This window comes from Mustela erminea, chromosome 5 (genome assembly GCF_009829155.1).
Source record: "Mustela erminea isolate mMusErm1 chromosome 5, mMusErm1.Pri, whole genome shotgun sequence".
Lineage (NCBI taxonomy): Eukaryota > Metazoa > Chordata > Mammalia > Carnivora > Mustelidae > Mustela > Mustela erminea.
This window is the reverse complement of record NC_045618.1, coordinates 88,632,343-88,643,360: the sequence shown is the minus strand read 5'-3', so window position 1 is coordinate 88,643,360 and position 11,018 is coordinate 88,632,343. Positions and strand designations below refer to the sequence as shown.

Genomic DNA, 11,018 nt, shown 5'->3' with positions numbered 1-11,018 from the left:
TCAAGATGGTGGTATGGTGTTGGCTTTGGCAGACTGGCCACCAGGTAGCCTCCTCATGGCTTCCAGAGCCAAGTTGCAGATGACTGTGCTGCTGGAGGTCTGGCGAGATTCGGAACGTTCTGGGGACTCCAACACTGTAGCCATGAGTGGGAGAGTGGACTTCCAGAAGAAGCAGCATGCATACCAGTGACCCAGGTTGATCTTGGGGAGACCCAGGTAGTGAGGAATGACTTCCCTACCATACTCTGCACTTCGAAGGAGCTGTTACTGGAAGTGGAGCCCAGGCGGTGCCAGTAATAGTCCTGGGTATCCACGAGTTAGCTGCTGAAGGGGATGGTTGCCATGCTGTTGCATATGAGTTGGTGGAACTTCAGTGACAGCTTTTGTTTTGTCTTATTTAAAAGGCTTTTTTTCTTCTCAATCAAAATTTATCCAATCATATAAGAAATGGAGGGAATTTAAGAGCTATATTTAATTAACTATTTTGATATTATATTAGTGGTATATTCATAAAATACATGGGATTTCACTGTTTATCTCCATCAAAGTACTCTAGGCTCTGCCTCAACATGGCTCTGATTCCATTGTTGTATAACACTGATCACCTGATGTGTTAGTTGGTTCTGGCTACTGTGATGGAAGACTGGGTGGCTAAAAGAGCAGAAATTTATTTCTCACAGTTCCAGAGGCTGGGAAGTCCCAGATCAAAGTGCTGGCAGGCCCCATGCAGGTGAGGTTCCACTTTATGGTTTGCAGTCGGCCATCTTCTTCTCATACTTTTCATGTGATGGAGAATATAGAGGAAGCAAGCTCTATCCTGTTTCTTCTTCTAAGGACCCTAATCCCATCATGAAGATTCTGTCCTCATGAATTAATTACCTCTTTTTTTTTTTAAAGATTTTATTTATTTTATTTGACAGACAGAGATTACAAGTAGGCAGAGAGGCAGGCAGAGAGAGAGGGGAGGAAGCAGGCTCCCTGCTGAGCAAAGAGCCCAATGCGGGGCTCGATCCCAGGGTTCTGGGATCATGACCTGAGCCGAAGGCAGAGGCTTTAACCCACTGAGCCACCCAGGCGCCCCAATTAATTACCTCTTAAGGGCTCTACTTCCTGATACCTTCCTGTTGGGGGTTAGGATTTAAATATAGGAATTTGGAGGGGACACAAACATATAATCCTGGTTAATACATCTGGTTTATAATGATTAGTCATAATTATGGTAGCTTATATGTGTCAAGAACCTCTGCATCCCAGACCATGGGCCACATATTTCACAAGTGTTATCTCACTTACTTTTCAAATAACTTGATGAGATAAATACTAAGTTTTAAAAATCCCTCGTTATAAGGAAAATGATCAACTATCAAGTAATGAATTAAAATCAGTTTAAATGATCAATTAATACATATGTTGAATAGTAAAGAGCTTAACGTGAAAAGCAGTTTTGCATGCTTTTCCTCTCTACATTCCACGCTCTCTCCCCAGGGGCAATCGCTTTTGTTTCTAATTCTTTGGTTATTTATCTTCAAAACTTTAGATATGTGCTAACTAGTCTGTTTAGCAAGTTTTGTGGACTCTATTGTACTGTCCCATTTATATGAAATGTGCAGAATAGGCAAATCCATAGGAACAGAAAGCAGATTTGTGGTTGCCAGGATCTGCGGTGGGGAATATTACAGAGTGACTGCCTGATGTCTGAATGAATATCGTTTTTTTTGGGGGGGGGGCGTTGATGGTTGTATAACATCGTGAATATAATAAAAGCTGTGAATTGTATAACTAAAATGGCTAAAATAGTAAGTTTTGCCTCAAAATACTAAATGGCTCTCTGGTTAGAAAGTTACCTACCTTTGCATGTTTAATGTTTCATATTTGTTATTATTTTAAATTTTTTATCATCTTATTTTTAGAGTTGAAAAATTGAGGCCAAAGAGGTTATATGTCCCAACATTATACAAATAGTAAAGCTGGGGTTTTACCCCCCAGTGGTATAACTGCATTAGACTGTCCATGTAACCACCCCTCAAGACTTCCTTCCAAATGGGTGGCTGAAATCCTGTGGGTGGACAGGAAATCAGATTGAGATTAACTGTTAATTAATCTTGCAGTTGTCTAGAGATAGAAAATTTTTCTCATCCATGATAACTTTTACTTGAAAAAATGTTTTTATATCATACCAGCATGATCACACAAATTATCATTAGACCGATAAGCCTTACTGCACATGAAAACAGGAGCCACCAGTCGATTGAAGAAATGCTGTTAAATTGAGTTAGGGATTTGTTAAAATAGAACCAATCTAGTTTGGTGCATGAAGGGTTATAGTAGCTTCCTTCTAGTGTCTGTTTAAAGAAGTGATTTGGGAATTAAGCAGTTACAGGTTACTGTTAGATTTATACATGATCCTTGACTGCTATTAGTATGGGTTTATTGCATCTTAGCAACAAAACAGAGATGTACAATTGATTGTTGGTGTTCATTGAATATGTCTAATAAGCAGCTGAAAGTAAAGTCTCTCTGTTCTGTTTTGAAATATGATAGAAATAGCATCCTTTTTATCATTGCCAAGGAAAGCTGTGGGAGAGGAGAACCACCCTTTCCTTCCAAAGCCAGAGAAACAGTACTAGGGAATGGAATGCAGTATCACCAAAGTCTCAGAGTACTTAAGGAAGGAGTGGAAACAGTGTCTCAGAAAGGGAGTATGTTTTTCAAAAAGGTCCCTGTACCTTAGCCCTGGCTTGTTCTCTCTTTCAATATTTTGTTTAACTTTCAGTATTTCAACAAGCAAATATTTATTAAGCATTAATTAGATTCCTACAGTGAAACACTGAGCTGACTTTTGTGGGGACAACAGAGGTGTAGAATACATATCTATCCTTGAGAAGTTGATAGTCGATCAGATTGGCAGGCAAGATATACATACAAGATGAAACTCCTAGGATCTTTGGTCCAATGTTTTTCTTTTGCTATTAGGAGGGAAGATTTTTTTTTCTTGTTTTTTTTTTTCCCCCCCAAGTTAAATAAAATATCTCCCCTTACTATGTTCCTTCCTGTATATTAATACACTGTTTGAGAAGAGATTGTGGCAAACACCCCAAAACAAATGATCCAGTTAAGAAATGGAAAGAAGATATGAACAGACATTTTTCCAGAGAAGACATCCAGATGAATAATAGACTCATGAAGGATGCTCAATATCACTCATTTTTAGGGAAATACAAGTCAAAACCATGGTGAGATACCACCTCACACCTTTCAGAATGCTAAAATTAAAAACACATGAAACAACAGATTTTGGCAAGGCTGTGGAGACCAGGCAACCCATTTATACTGTTTGTGGGAATGCAAGCTGGTGCAGCCATTCTGGAAAACAGTATGGAGGTTCCTCAAAAAGTCAAAAATATAACTGCCCTAAGATACAGCAACTGTTTTACTAGGTATTTATTCAAAGGATATGAAAGTACAGATTTGAAAGGGTACATGTACCCCAAAGTTTACACAGCAATATCAAACAATAGACAAATTATGGAAAGAGCCCAAATGTCCATCAACTGGTGAATGCATAAAGAAAAGGTGGTATCTATATGAATGGAATATTATGCAGCCATCAAAAATTGGACCCTTGCCATTGGTAACAACGTGGATGGAACTCGAGTCAGAGAAAGACAAATACCATAGGATTTCAATCATATGTGGAATTTAAGAAAACATGAATATGGGAAGGGGAAAAAAAAAAGCAAACCATAAAGACTCTTAATAATAGAGAAGAAACACAGTTGAAGGATTATTCTTAAATCTAATTCCCAAACTCAGCAATTGATATCATTCTGGTCTCTGACTATATACACAGAAATTATTTCTAAAAAAACGCAATTGTAATTTCTCTATTAGCTCAAACGGTTGGTCTTGCCAATGACAACGTTTCATCTAATGTACTTTGTCAGTCTTTGGCGCACACTGGGAACTGAATAATTATTTGTGAACACAATGAGTCCTCTCTTGACTCTGTTATCCTTAAGCTCTCTCCTGCCTTCACAGGTAAACTTCCTGAGGGGTTACCTGCACCTATGACTGATCCTTGGTCTTACCAAGATCATCTATGACTTCTTTGCCCCTAATTCTTTCAAGTAAGCACTTTTCAGTCCTTACTTTCTTTTTGCCTTGGAGGAAGAAACTTGGGTGCTGCTAACTCCTCTCTCTTTCTGGAAATACACACTCTGGGTTCTTCTGTCACCTGTCCTTCCTCCAGTCTTATCATCTCTAGGGCCTTCTCTACTTTTACAGTCAAGTGACAGTTATGTGGATAAATTCTGTGCCCCTCCAAATTCTTGCGTTGACATCCTAACCTATAGTACCTCAGAATGTGACTATATTTGGAGACAGTCTTTAAAGAGGAAAGTAAGTTAAAATGAGGTCATTAGGGTGGGCCCTAATCCAACATGACTGGCATCCTTATAAGAAGAATAGATTAGGACACAGAAAAGCACAGAGGGATGTCCACATGAAGACACAGGGAGAAGGCAGCCATCTGTAAGACAAGCAGAGAGGCCTCAGAAGAAGTCAATCCTGCTGCTACCTTGTTCTTGGACTTCTAACTTTTAGAACTGTAAGAAAATACATTTCTGTTATGTAAGTCACCTAGTGTGTTGTACTCTGTTAGCGCAGCTTTAGCAGACTTTAGCAGACTGCAGACTTTAGCAGACTGCAGCAGTGACCTTCCAGACAGTGAATCTGATGGTGTCACTCCCCAGCTTCAAACTCTAACCACTCTCTATTAAACTACAGATCAATACCAGTGTTCTTTCAATAACTCACTTGGCATTGCTGACCTGGGCCCTGGTTTCCCCGTCTCACCACACACATACATCTTAGTGCTCCAACCATTGTGTAGTGTTCTCCTAGGCACTCAAAGATCCTTCTGTCTGACATACTCCTGTTCTCCTTCCTCCTCCTCTTCCCCCACACCTTCTCATGGCTAGCTTTGTGATCCTTCAGGTCTTAGCTTGGAGAAGGCTTCCTCCTGAGCCCTGCCGTGTTCTCCTAGCCTCTGCATTTATTTCTATCATATCGCTATAGTTGCCTGGCTACTTGTCTGTATCACCTCCAGGTTGTAAGCTTCATGGAGGCAAGGAAAACATGCCTTTCACTTGTATCTGCAGAGACTGTCTGAGCACCCGGCATACAGTGGGGTCTCAGTATTTGTTCAATGAATGGAGGAGAGCTTACTGCTTAGCAGAAGAGAAAACTATTTTCCTAATTCTGATGATTAGCTCAATAACACTGGGAGTGAGTACAAATATTACAGTGACCTTCATTCCATAGATCTGTCTGATTTTGAAAATTGTCTATTACAGAAGATACTTATTTTTGGAGTATAAATTTGCCACTTTGCCTACTTCTGTTGGTAATTTCTCAGCCTCAGGCCCTTTGTTCTGTCAGGTATCTGTAGCTGCAAGAAAAATAAAAAAATAGGTACCAGATCAATGTAAAATATTGTTTTCTTGCATTTCCTCCCTCCCCTCCCGTCCCTCTGTCCTTCTTTCTCTCTACCCCTCCCCCCCCCTTCCTTCCGTTGGTCCTGCCCTCTCCCTCTCTCTCGTTTTATGTGGAACCCAGTAAAAAAAGAATCTGATATAAATGTGTTATTTTGGAAGTGACCAACTCATTTTTCGAGACTACATAAATGGGGGTACATTAGGGAAATGAGTCCAAAACGTGTTTGGTTTTCATCTGGTAAATTTAACTGGTATTTTGAGCACTTGAGGAGTCAACAAGCAGTATTTTTACTTGTGAAAGAGAGTGGGTTAATTTGTGCTTAAGAAAACCCTGGAAGAGTGCTTGTGTGAATGCCGGTTCTGCAAAGGTCCTTGGAGCCCAGGGAATGTGACTCTTTCAGCTCCTTGGATTAAAAGTTTGGCATCCTTTGCCCTTCAGAGGGGAAGAGGGCTCTGCATTAGGAATAGTTGCCTGGCTTTAAAGAAATAGTTTTGGTTCTGGCAGTGGGCCAGAATGAGAAATAATGTTATCCACTATTGATTAGCATGTTTATAGTTAAAGCTAATTTTCTATAACAAATAGCAGCATTGTAGCTCAGGGTTTATGAAATATGTGTGTGTGTGTGTGTGTGTGTGTGTGTGTGTGTGTGTATTTAAACCTCTAGACACAGTGAACATTTGAATTTGTTTTAAACATCCCACACCTTGAGGATATTCAGAAGCATCTAATTAAAGAGAATCAAAATGAGAATTTAGCAAAAATATATAGACTACTGGCATATTTTATATTTTAAATGAAATAAAAGGAGACCCCAGGTAAACTTCATGATATGATGGATTACTTTACCTTTTTTTGAAATAATAACAATAAAAAAGTGAAAGAAAATAAAGAGTGTCAGGGAAAATCAAACTGTGCTATTCAGTTTGAAATTGAAGGGAGAAGCCAAAACACCAGCCTCTAAAAGCTCTTTAAAAATACACTTCTATTTATTAAAAAAAATCTGCCTGGCTGAATTTTCTTTGATTTATTTTGTTGACCATGCTTGACTTATGATACCTATAAAACCTGACACGTGCTTTAGTGTTGGTGTGTCCCCAGAGCAGAATTGTATCAGGGCCTGATGCTAAAGCACTGGGTAGTTACTATTATCAAACGCTGAATCTCATTTTAGCTATGATAAAAGGCCCCTAGTATTAAAACACTGGGTTTATAGATGATAGATGAAAAATGTATTTTTCAAACCATGGCCTTTGTGGTAGAACATGACTTGCTTACTATGGAAATATCTCCAGCTGCCTAGAAACGTTGCCTAGCAACCCCTGGAAACACAGAAAATCTAATATCATCCCTGAGTTGCTTGTGGGGAAAGGGATTATTAAAAATATCAGTTAGAAAAAAAGGACTACCAAGTTTGTTCTTGGGCACCACCACAACAAATACTTTCTAGTTTCATAGTGCCTCTGTGCCCCTCTCCCACAGGATTTCAAGCACGCGTTGTGTGTGTTCCCCCATGAATGCTCTAGTTTCTAAGGCTCCGAGGTGCAGAGCACAGGGTCCTTTGAAAAGGTCATGCCCTTGCCATCAGAGGATTCAGCTCCACTTCCCCTGGTCCTCTGAGTGCTTGCTGCTTCCTGCTTTGGTGAGCAGCAGTGAGCAGGCATGGTGGCCAGCTTGTGTCGCTGTCCAGGGCCACAGCTGCCAGCTTCCTTCAGACCCAGCACTTTCTGGGTTGACTGCAAGTGATTTGTAGTTGACTGCTGCCTTGTTTCTGTTCCGCTGGTCAGCCAAGGCTGTGGGCAGCTCGCTCCTGGAAGAGCACCGGCCACTCCTGCCCTCTGGTCCAACGCCCATGCTTCTGCCCACATGTTCCACTCAAGTGACAGCATAGCCGTTGGGAAGCCTCTTGTCTTTACAGCAGGAAGATAGGTCTTCTGCGTTGTAAGCAGAGCAAAATGCCTGATTGGGCTCTGACTTTATTCAAAATCCCTATTTTGTTCATTGGATTAGAAAATTGTGTAGTTGGATAAATGTGTTGATGGAGTGTGTGTGTGTGTGTGTGTGTGTGTGTGTGTGTGTTTGTGTGTGTGTTTGTGTGTGGCGGTGAACGAATCTTCCAAAATTCATCTGAATAAATGAGTTGTATGACAAACCACAACTGAGTATGGCTTGGGGTGTGAATATTTTCTCCTGGTCAACTTTTAAAAGCCTGTCTCTATGAGAATTTGAACTACTTCTAAGAATTGTGATAGCAAGAGCAATGATAAAGACACTACGTTGAACTTCAGTAGAGTCGAAGTCTATAGACGACTCAGACATCTGTACTGTCATTTGATTTTTGTAAGTGTCTGTGAGAGGGTTAGTGCTGTCTCCATTCTATATCCATAGAAACTGATGTGTGGGAGGTAAAATGGCTTGTTCAAGGCAGTAAGGGGAAGGAGCGTTCTGGTTTCCAGTTCTGTGTGCTTGTTAATAGGCATTTAGGTTGAGGCCCGTCTATAAGAGAAAGTGCATAAGTCAACAGTGTGGGGGTCCCTGCATTGAGAGGGCTGTATTGAAATTATCTCTATGATTTTGGGGGGAATCATAAGCTCTTTGGACATTAATTTCTTCATTTATTTTGTTAGGAATTAAGCCAAATCAGGTCTACATTTTAAAATTCTTTCTAAAAAAATTTTATTTAATTTTTAAAAAAGATTTTATTTATTTACTTCACAGACAGAGATCACCATGGCAGAGAGGCAAGTGTGGAGAGAGGCAAGCGGTGCGGGGAGGGTGGGAAGCAGGCTCCCCACTGAGCAGAAAGCCCTGATGCGGGGTTTGATCTCAGAACCATGGGATCATGACCTGAGCCGAAGGCAGAGGCTTTAACCCACTGAGCCACCTAGGTGCCCCTAAAATTCTTTTTTAAAGAAAGATCTTACCTATTTATTTTTTTGAAAGAGGGGATGTGGGAGGAGCAGAGGGGGAGGGAGAGGGAATAGGAAAGACTCTCAAGCAGACTCAATGCTGAACAGGGATCCTGAGGTAGGGCTCTGTCTTACGACCCTGAGACCATGACCTGAGGTGAAATCAAGAGTCGGATGCTTAACGAACTGAGTCACCTTGGCACCTCTACATTTAAAAATTCTTAATAAAGAATGAAAATGGAATGCATAAAACCACCAACTAGTCTCCATTGCTGTGAAAAATTTCAAAAGAAGTTGTGTGATGGCACATTGATGGTTCATTAAGGAGACAATTCTTGGTTTCAAGATCAGTCTTCATTTAATTTCTTTTGCCTGGAGAACTGATTTTACTTTTTCAGCAAAAGCCTGAAAGAGTGAAAATATCAGTCCCAATTTTCTGTTGCTTTCAGGTTAATTGAGTGTTTATTTTTGTCCTATTCTGTGCTAAGTATCTCACAGGTGTTCTGGAGTTGATAATTTCAGCCACCCGGAGAGGGGACTGGCATTCCTCCTACAAAAGGCAGGGTTTTTTGATTTGTCCAGAGTTTCACAGAGGAAAGCTTCAGAGCTGAGTTAAAGCCAGGCTGACCTACTGCCATGTAGGGTTTTCAGTCACAGTACTTCACTGTCTCCAGCACAGGGCTGTGAGAGGGATAGTGTAACTGACCACTAACAAAGAGGCCTTCATTTTAAGAGTTCATTTGGGCTCTGTTTCTTTACAGTTAGGGTGGATTTTGCATGAATTTACATGGATTTGACTGTACATCATCAAGACCTGAACCATACTATATTCCTTCTTTTTTCTTCCCTAACTTCCCCTAACTGAAGCGGGCCTTCTCCCTTTTACAAACACACCCTTACCTTTATGCCACTGATAAGCAAGACCTTGACATGGACCCATACGTAGCTGACGAGATTACATTTTATTCCTCGACTGGTCCCCTGAACTAGCAGTCTGCTCCTCAGTTTTGGCTCACTCAAAGATGACTCATTTTACTTTCAGGAAATCCTCAAGCCAAGTGACTTTTACTAGATCACCAGAGTGTCTAACAATGTGGTTAATGGACATCTGCCTCATAGTCACTTGAAGACCTTTTAAATCAGTTAGATTTTGAGCACTACACCTAAATCTCAAGAGCTATAGCCTTTGGGAAGGTAGAACACTGGAAAATGCATTCTTTTGTTAAAATTTTTTATTGATTTGTTTATTTATTTACTTATTTATTATAAGTTTTTAATTCTAGTTAGTTAACATAGGGTTGTATTAGTTTCAGGCATACAATATAGTCATTCGATACTTCCATACAACACCTGGTGCTCCTCGCAAGTGCACTCCTTAATCCCCATCCCTGTTTAACCCACCCCCCACCCACCTCCCCCCTTGTAACTGTAAGTTCTCTATAGTTAAGAATTTGTTTCTTGGTTTGTTTCTTTCTTGTTTCCCCTTTGCTTATTCGTTTCTTAAATTCTGCATATGAATGGAATCATATTTGTCTTTCTCTGACTGACTTATTTCACTTAGCATTATACTCTCTAGCTCCATCCACATCATTGCAAATGGCAAGATTTTATTCTTTTTATGGCTGAATAATATTCCACTTGGGGTGTGTGTGTGTGTGTGTGTGTGTGTGTGTGTGTGTGTACACTAGCTCTTCTTTATCCATTCATCAGCCAGTGGACGCTTAAGCTGCTTCCATAATTTGGCTATTGTAAATAACGCTGCAACAAACATAGGAGTTTATGTATCGCATTAAGTTAGTGTTTTTGTATTCTTTGGGTAAATAATCAAAATGCAATTTTTAGATCATAGGGTAGTTTTATTTTTGACTTTTTGAGGAACCTCCATACTGTTTTCCAGAGTGGCTGCACCAGTTTGCATTCCTACCAACAGTGCTAGAAAGTTCTTCTTTCTCCACATCCTCACCAACATCTGTTGTTTCTTGTGTTGTTGATTTTAGCCATTGTGATAGGTGACATCTCATTTTAGTTTTGATTTGAATGGAAAATGTGTTCTTAACAAATGGCTGCCCAGGGGATTCCCGAGCCCACTGAAGCTTAAGAATCCCTGAGGGGCATCTGAGGCCTTTTCAAAAAATGTATTGCGTGCCTGTTGCGTGCTCCTTCCTTTCCTCCTTCTCCATTTCACATCTTCCCTCTTTTCTGTCTGGAAGGGAAATCTCAAGGGCCCCCCAGCTCTTTTCTTCATTTCTTCTTGCTTTCTGTAGCTACCACTTCTTGCAGCCTCCTTTCTTCTGCTTATATTAGGAAGAACCACAGTTACACAGGAAAGAGCTATTTGTTCCTTGAATATTTGCAGTTTACACAGTACTTATGTATCTTTCAACTTGGTAATTGTCCAGTACAGTCATTGAAGAGGTGCTGTGCATACTTCACACGCCACTGAATTTCAATTTCACGGAAATCATCAGTCATTCTCCCTTCTGGGCTGGGTGTTTGCATCTCTGTCAGCGAGAGTCACCAGACCTTGAATGTGAACACTCAAGGAAGAAGGTGTTCCCATCAGTGTTGCTGGATGGAGTACCAGTCGGCAGAACTCAGAGCCTTTGTCAAATTGAC

General features: G+C 40.5%; 1 pseudogene; it reads right to left on the bottom strand.

The window, feature by feature from the left end:
* LOC116591303 lies at positions 1-344 on the bottom strand (annotated as a pseudogene).
* Between the last annotated feature and the right edge of the window lie 10,674 nt (positions 345-11,018).